The following is a 9,384-nucleotide window of genomic DNA, read 5'->3' on the forward strand; positions in this document are numbered from 1 at the left end:
CTTGAGGATAGCGATGACGACGCGCCACCGCTGGCCAAACCAGTCCGCCCGGGCGACCCCGGGCAGGGGTCTAGCAGGGATGGCCGCGGAATGAAGAAGGAGAAGAAGGAAGATGATGACGGCGACTACGACGTCTCCAACAAGCTCTTCGGCCTGTAGGCGCGGCAACAACTGTTTTTTTTCTTCCTTTAGTAGATTATATGTTTTCAATATGCAAAAAACTGTGAAACGCCTAAATATCGCTGAATCTATGTGGTGTTTGTCGAATTTTGGCCAATTCTGTCTTTAAAAATATTTTAAAAAGGGCGTCTGGGGGCGATCTGGGGGCGGCGGCTGGGAACTCGATCATCCCCCACGCCGAAAATATCACCGGCACGCCCCCAAGCGGCGCTTTTTTCTAGCCCCGGGCGAAAGGCTGGAGATGCTCTAAGACAAGGTGGCTCCTTGCCCCTAGACAAGATCAAACTGCCTTGATGCAATGTCGTTGTTGCTTTCTTCTCCACAAAATCGGCTGACCCAATTAGGTTTTCAGGCGACTGTCATGTAGCTAAACTGAAGTTATAATCACACGACAAGTTCATACGTAACACTAGGATATGCTAACAAGTTCATATGAGTACGATCTAGGACTAGATAGATATACGCAAGTCAAACATCAATGCTTCGTGCCCTTCCCCTTGTCATCTCCAGAGCGACGGTAGTATGTGCTGAAATATGCGCAGTCACCGGGTTCCGAGGGGGGAGGGGGTCAGAGTTGTTGGAGGAGCTGTGAGACGGAGGGTTTTGCCTGCAACGACCTCTTGCTCAACTGCAACTGCTCCGACGCCTTGAGGCCTAGCCGTGAGGAGTTAGCATTCTTGCGACAGTGGGTGTCCGTGTTTGTTGTGGCCAAGGACCGGCGCAGGACACTGTGGTGAAGCCGATCAGACTCAGAGGGTTGAGGGACCGGCGCGGTTTGGCAAAATCATGACCAGAGCGGCTGGATAATGCCAGGGTCACCTGTTTTGCGCTACGAGCTACCCATGCCCCTACTCGTGGAGCCATACTAGGCTTGGAGGTGCCAGGCCAGCACCCAATGCTTATGTTTCATTCTATGGTGTTGCTTATGTTTCAATCTTATATCAGGATTTCAAGATTGTTCCCAGTTTTTAGAAATATTGTTGTTAATTTTGGATGCTTGCATTTCCAACCCAAAGATAGCATCTTGTTTACATCATGTTTAGAAGGATGCTTGCATTTCCAACCTCAAGATAGCTAATATCCTACGTTGCACCGATACGGCGATACAAGTACGACGATACGGGATACGGCAATTTCTAGAACAACAATATGCGATACGTCGAATATATATAAATAATTAATAAAAGAAAAGAAATATCCACACGAATCTCAACATAAGATCAATGACATAGGACTTAGATGTGCAATACTTATTGCATATTTAGATGTGCTTTAGCAAAACTATAATAAAAACCAACATAACAAAATGTCCTCGACTCCATTAGTTGCGTGATTGCCTCCAAGCCTCTTTTCTTTTGTCTTGAATGATCCAGGTCCTCAACTCCTCATGGTGTACACAAAATAGAAAATACATCAACAAGCAGCAACATCGGCAAGTAATTTTATCCAACAAACATCAACAAGCAGTAATAGATAGAAGTGATAGCCTCCTTTGTGCAGCTATTTCTCTCGGTGTACTAGTAGTACGGACGCCAGCAAGCACAGCCAAGCAAGAATCCAGCAAGCAGGCAAGCATACATCAAGCACACAGAAAGCACACATCAGACATCACTCGGTGCTCGGGGAAATTGCCTTGCGATGGCGGCGCAGAAGACTCGAGGAGGAGAGGCGATTCCGGGCGGTGGGCGCGGCGGCGTCACCATATAGTCCATCCCTTCTCCTCTACTGCATGGTTTGAAGGACTCTATATTTCCGTCAAGCTAACTTTCACTTCTGAACTTTGTAGCCACTAACATGGGATATGTGCGATCTTACTGAGAACACTCCTGTCCTCTCCAAGTTCCAAGACCAAAAGTTTTGAAGCCATGTATATAACGGAGTTATCAGAATGGCATCCCCGTCCAATGGCAAGGAAGTATCACGGATTAGTCCCTCTCTCCATTGAGCTGAAGTTTCATCTATCAGATCGTCAGCTAGTTGAGGAGCTGAATTGGTGAGGCATACAAGTGGTCTCATTAATTCGTCACGGGGTAACCAATTTTGGCACCATATCTTTATTGTCGATGCGTGAACCTAAAATGTTGAGATCTAAGGCTGCTCGTAGTGGGAGTGTCATATACTAGCATCATGTATATGATATTACCTTCATAGTGCATAGTATCTGAAGGTGGTATTATAGACGACCTCATTTATATTTATGCATGGCACAGAAATAGCACAACATTCAATACGACACGGTATCATATCATGATACCCATCCCTCTTGCTTTCTCCATTTAATTGTATATCACTTCATCTAAATTGCTTAGTTGGTAGACATAATAATTCATGTGATACACTTGTAGGAGGTCTAAGAGCGTGCGTATCGTTGGATAAAGTTCACAAATCCAAAACCGCTGCAGTGTAGGCCTCACACGTCAGAACCCACATCGACTTTTCCAACTGTGAGATTCTCATCTTAAGCTGCTTCTAAGCTATCGCGGGCGATTGGCGCATCTATGCAGGTATATATAGGAGTCAACGCTACTCTAGAACCGGTGCTTGTTGAATAGTCGACTCCAACGAATTTTGTGTTAGCACTCGACTTAGCACCGGGTTTTGACCAACTCTGCACTTGCTTAGGTGACCCTGACAATGTGGCGGCTATACATAGTGGCGGCACTCCGGCTGCTAATTATTAGAAGAATAGAAGATGCATGCATGGTGGCGGCTATGCATGAATATTCCAATGACCCGGGCTGGGGCTGGCCTTGGGTATAAAGGCCTCTCATACCGTCATACGCATGCATTCTCATACCTCCCTAAAGCTAACTATAGCGAGCTCGCTAGCTTTTTCCTGAAGAAGAACAACGCGCGACACTCGTAAGCTCTCATGGCATCCGCCGTTGCTGCCAGTGGCGGCGCCAGAGTGTGCATGAAGTCTGGGCAAGGTCAGGCAACTTTTGTCTTAGCGACCAAAAGCCCAAGAAAACTAATGGCTAAACCATCGTGCTGTATGAAAATTGACGGAGGCTTCGCCGGCGGAGCCCGGTCAGCTGTACAGGGTCGTCGGTCTGTGGCCTCGCCACTGGCTGCTGCCGCCGTTCCTGAAAAGCAGTCCGGCTTTGAACCCTCACCGTGGAGCGACTTCTTTACTGGATATGAGCCAGAACCACTGCAGATATACATCAAAAGTTGAAAACCAAGCTAGCAAGGCTATTAAATCAAACCCCCTCCATTTCAAAATACAATGCATATATTATTTTTTTCGAAGTTAAATATTGTGAAGTTTGACTAAGTTTATAAATAAAGGCAAAATCCATAATACCAAATAAATATCATTAGAATTATCATTCAGTATATTTTCATATTGTATTTATTTTGATTTTTTTGAATGCATACATGCTGAAAATTCACCAGACTTTGACTTAAAATAAATCTAATATGCACTGTACTGCGAAATAAACGGAGTATACCCACTGGCATCTTACCAATCAAATTGGAACTTTGGCTCCGTTTCGTATTATTAATTTTGGTTAATCCTAGGAACATGATACACCATGTGTCAAAACACTTTTTTTTCTTCAAAACAACAACATTTATACATTATTAGAATGTACTTGCTTTCGCAATAACTAGATGATACCTTGTCCCATAACAAAAAAAATTGATGTGCCCGAAGAATATGATAAAAGTGCTCCGTTTTTTTGAGGAAAAAAGGCTAGTGTGAAAAGGTAAGAAAAAAACATCATACTGATGACGTGGCTCACCTTTGTTAAGAATCAATCGGGACATGATGTCACTAGCTAAATTTATTTAGGGGCTACTCCGGAGGAAAATGATAGCTAGTGCAAAATAACAACATTAGCAATATTACTCCCATAATCGTGTGTGCATAGTGACATACAAATATTTCCCTTGTGTTTTTGCAAAAATATTACACAATTCGTATTCTTATAACAGAAAGAAAAACATTTTATTTACATGCTTCTATTATTCTCACATTAACACCATATGGTGATCAAACAAAAATGGCTATGAGTCTTATTCATTTGTAACATGAGTACATTTATGCAGTTTTGGTGGGAAATATCCACCACTATTTGGATACAAACTGGATAACTTGATTATGGATCTATGTATTGCATCCATTTTTTTGTTAACTTAAGCAATCAATTGCAGAGGTCTGAGGAATGGATGTTGGTGAGAGCTAATGAACTGAAGGAACATGTATGCATGATGTTTAAGTCTTGTAACAATATGGCAATGCAAATTGGCTTACTGGATACACTCCAACATCTTGGAATAGATTACCACTTTAAAGAGCAGATCGACACTATTCTAAGCCAGATCTTGGAGAGTGAATTTTTTAGTAGCTCAAGCCTCAGTGAAGTTGCTCTAGGGTTTCGCTTGCTTAGGGAGCATGGCCATTGGGTTTCTCCAGGTATCTAACTGTATCTATTTATCATAGCATTGGATGACGCCCATGACATTTAGAGGATGTAGATTAACAATTGGCCAGCTGATTGAATTTTGAAGCTTTGATTAATTGCTGATTTTCTTAGTATGCATGCCTTCGAGTTACATTATCTGTATCTCAAACTAGCTTGACAGGGACGACATTAGATTTCTGACAAAGACAACAATTTGTGGATGCAGATGTTTTCAATAAATTCAAGGCCCAAGATGGGGGCTTCAGTAAGGACATATCAAATGATCCAAAGGGGCTGTTAAGTTTGTATAATGCAGCTCATCTTCATGTTCATGGTGAGCCAACACTCGAAGAAGCCATAACTTTTGCGAGGCGTCATCTTAGATCAATGAGGGGTAGTGATCTGAAGACCCCACTAGCTAATCAAGTCAAACGGGCCCTTCACATACCACTGCCACGGGCTTGTAAGAGGATAGAGACACTGCATTATATCTCTGAGTACAAAGAAGAGGAAGGATATAATCCAGTTCTATTGGAGCTCGCAAAACTAGATTTTAACCTTTTACAACATGTCCACTTGAAGGAGCTCAAAGCGATTACTGAGTAAGTTAAACTCTTATTTCTCTTTTGAATCATGATAAATTGAGATGATGATGATGGTATAATAATAATAATAATAATAATAATAATAATAATAATAATAATAATAATAATGTAAATCATACATAGTGTAAATCATTACCAACAAAAGATTTGTTGATTATTACACATCAAAGTTGAGCCATCTATTCTTTATACGATTTCACAATTTCACATATTTAATGGGCCCTAAATTTTAATTATTATCTCGAAATTTATTCACCTCTAATATAATCTTGTATATTTTCTTGTGATTTCATTAAAAAATACATGTTATTTCCTTATTTGAAAATCATATATTTTTACTTTCTTAGATTGAAGTAGTACAAAAGGTACAATAATTTATAGTTTTTCTTTCGGGCCAACAACATTCAAGGTGGTATTTCTCCATGTTTTACAGTTTATGTAAGCTAGCCAAATGTGCTTTCAACATGCTATCCTTACTCATATGAGAATGAGCTTGTAGCATACTTCTGATACTAGCCATCCAAAAAACCTACATCAACAGCTCAAAAGACTAATGAAAAGATTAAGTTGGATAAAATTATCTCCTACTATCATTTTTGTGGCAATATTGATGGCCTAATAATTTCCTACACATTACCATAGATTTGGGTACTTATGGATAACGATCTAGTGCATGCCTATTGTTCATCCTATTTTACTTGATGTGGTCTAAGAGAGAAATATTCCTAGCTATGTTGAACCTAACTTAGATATAATTTACACTTATTTGTTGTTTTCATGGAATACTTTCTATGTGTAGAATTTAAAGTGATATCCTACATAGCATGTTTTTATATATTTATTCCTAATTGTGTTCATGATCTCATGGAACCCCTGATATTTATGGTGTGATCCATTTTTTCTGACATGGAGAAGGGCCAATGTTTTCTAAATCAATCAAATGTAATATTGAAATAAATATAATTATTCTAATGTGTAGGTGGTGGAACAATTTTTCTAGAAATATTGGACTAAGTTATATTCGTTGTCGCGTGGTGGAGAGCTACACTTGGGCCTATGTGGTATATTATCAGAGAGGTTTCAAACTACCAAGACGTATTGTCGCAATGATGATTGTACTTATTACGACTGTGGATGACACATATGATATTCATGCTACCATAGATGATTGTCGGAAGTTACATGAAGCCATACAAAGGTGGAGTGGTGGACATTATATTTCTTAGTAATAAGATTTATCTTTACCTATGAAACACTAATAGTTGTTTCCTATTAGCCATTTGCAAGCTCAAATATTTATGCATGGGCCAATTATTTAATATAGTGAACCAACTTTTATTGAAATTATGTCAGTCATAATGACTAAAAAAATTAAATTGGATGTGCTAGATTGTGTATAGATACAATATCTTGGATAAGACATGAACAAATATTTGATATGAAGGGTTCCAAGATGACACACCGCAAAGAATAGGATATACCTTATATGCCTCTAGAAGTTAGTAGGAGATAATGTAAAAGGAAATCACACATGGTGAAAATTGACTGATGAGATGGTCTAATGCACTACACAGGGAACTGATTTGTCTCCAATGCAACACTATAAGCACATGACCTAAATTTAGAAATGTATGCAATATGGAATTTAGCAATAAAAAATAGCAACAATGATGACTGGTGTCGCCTCAGTAGGGCCGACACCCCGCCATTGTCGTTAATTAGACGAGTTCAAGATACATCCGCCACAGATATACCATTGTTAGCATGGATCTAACAATGTTTCTAGTAGATGAAGGAGCTGCCAACATAGAGTCAAGGTGAAGTGGCATTTTTTGGGAGGTGGGGAACAACTACATCGTCAACGTACAAGGGTTCGTTGCTAGAGGATGGAAGACACATTTCTTCTCTGTCAAGGACCACCCGTCGTAGATATGTCTATGTCGCACAACTATAGCAAGCATGAGGTCACTGAGCTCCTCACGGTCATCCACTACCACTAACTGGTAACCTGGATGTGTCGGTTCTGAGGACACACATATGTGGAGATGAGAAGCTATCATTGAACGTAGGTAGTACTCTAGGTATCTGAAGTTGGCTAGTATTTGACGCATCATTAAGGGAAGGATGTTATGGGTTGTGACCTTCAACCATATGGTATCGTGACAACATCACCCACATACCCGCTAAGACAAAATGTAGCTATGCAGTTGCACAAATGTGTATTTTTTGAACCATGTGCGATTGGTTTGCCATTGCACATAGTTGGGAGGTCATGTCATGGAGGTGGGGCAACACAAGGATCACATCAAAATATCTCGCAACAATGGTTAAGACCAAGGCAAAAAAATTACCCAAGTTCAGGCCCCCGTGGTGGGTAATAATCCTACTCCCCTCGCTGTCGGTTTCTCACTATCTCAAAATATATTACACGAGTATTTGGTGGCTAAAGGAACTTATAAACTAGTGGGTCAAGATCCCATCGATCTCTAGTTCTCGGCATGGTTGGCGATCTAGAGTACTTTGAACCAATCTTCCAAATTTCTCATAGTTGCTTCTGAGTGAGTTGGATTGTGATTTGCATATTCCTTTTATGCCTTAGCCTACAACTCCTTTATATATGCATCTAGGGTTCAGTACAAATCAGGTTGACTCACGCGTACTCTAGCCGTTATACGACAGAGAGAATAAAGTTCTGGTTAGCTCATATGAAGCCAGATTCTTGCGCATATTCTTCCATCAACCCTGATTTCCTTATTTTGTAAATCGTGAGATAGAATCTTGTAGTGAGATGTTGATCTTTTATCTGGATCTGCCATCAGTAGGTCTTCATCTAGAAACAATTATGAGCACAAACAAGCTAATAGAAGTGTCTCACTATTTTCTTTTGTGCCACACACAATTGGTCCTATAGATGGGATGAAAGTGCCGTTGATATTCTGCCAGAGTACCTCAAGAGGTTGTATATGGAGTTGCTGATAACATTTAAAAATATTGAGGATGAAGTGCCAGCCAACGTCGACTACAATGTTTCCTACCTTAGAAAAGCGGTAATACATACATGCCCTTTCTATGTTAGAAAATTTGAAATTAAGAAAATATATTCATGATTATGCTTTAGCCCTTTTGATTAAGTTATTTCGCTTATCTTTTGCATGCACCCATGAATACAGTTTCAAAATCACGTCAGCGGTTATCTACAAGAAGCCGAATGGTCACACAATAATCACTGGCCAAAATTTGAAGATCAAGTAAATTAGACTAGCCTAACGGTAGGCGGACCAACACTATCGTTGAGTGTGATGGCAGGCGTGGATAGAAAAATAATGAAGCAGTCACTCGATTGGGCAGCTGGCGTACCCGACGTTGTTATAGCAGGTGGAAAGATTGTACGTTTCATGAACGACATTGCTGCATTTAAGGTATAAATTTATATATTATTTGAAGATTAATTATAATAATAATATGTAAACACTTCATGTCGCTTTACGTGTATTAACAATGCCGTATACAGCGTCGGAAGTGCAAGGGTGATGCAGCAAGCTCCGTGGAGTGTTACATCCATGAGCATGGAGTCACAGACAAGGTGGCCATTGCAAGGATCGATGAACTAATAGAAGAGGAATGGAAGATTTTGAACAAAGCTCGCTTTGAAAATCATGCGCTTCTCCCAGCCTTGCAACCAATTATTGATTTAGCACGTAGCTCGTCATTGTTCTATGATAATAGGAACGACGTGTACACAACAAGTACACATCTTCAGGAGACTGTCGAGAGCCTATTCCTCAAGCCCATCTAGCCTTAAGACCATTATACTTCCTCCGTTCCTAAATATTTGTCTTTCTAGAGATTTCAACAAATGACTACATACGAAGCAAAATGAACGAATCTACACTCTAACATATGTCTATATACATTCGTATATGGTAGTCCATTTGAAATCCCTAAAAACACAAATATTTAGGAACAGAGGGAGTAGTACGCAACTATTGGCTGTTTAATTCTTCCATATATTTTTTCTTAGTTTTCTTATGCAAATTCAAACCTTACTTTCCCAGTGAGTCATTTGTTTAGATGCATGAGCCTGCTCCATCTGTGTTATCTATATAAAATAAATGTTTTTCCCACGATGCACGTGAGAAAATTGTCACATATGTTCAAATATCGTCATATTCTCATTTGCAACCAGA

The 9,384-nt window shown here is 40.0% G+C and overlaps 1 pseudogene; it reads left to right on the forward strand.

Moving 5' to 3' along the window:
* The first annotated feature begins 3,052 nt into the window (after window positions 1-3,052).
* Window positions 3,053-8,993, forward strand: LOC119271181 (annotated as a pseudogene).
* The last annotated feature ends 391 nt before the right edge of the window (window positions 8,994-9,384 follow it).

This window comes from Triticum dicoccoides, chromosome 3A (assembly GCF_002162155.2).
Source record: "Triticum dicoccoides isolate Atlit2015 ecotype Zavitan chromosome 3A, WEW_v2.0, whole genome shotgun sequence".
NCBI classification, from domain to species: Eukaryota; Viridiplantae; Streptophyta; class Magnoliopsida; order Poales; family Poaceae; genus Triticum; species Triticum dicoccoides.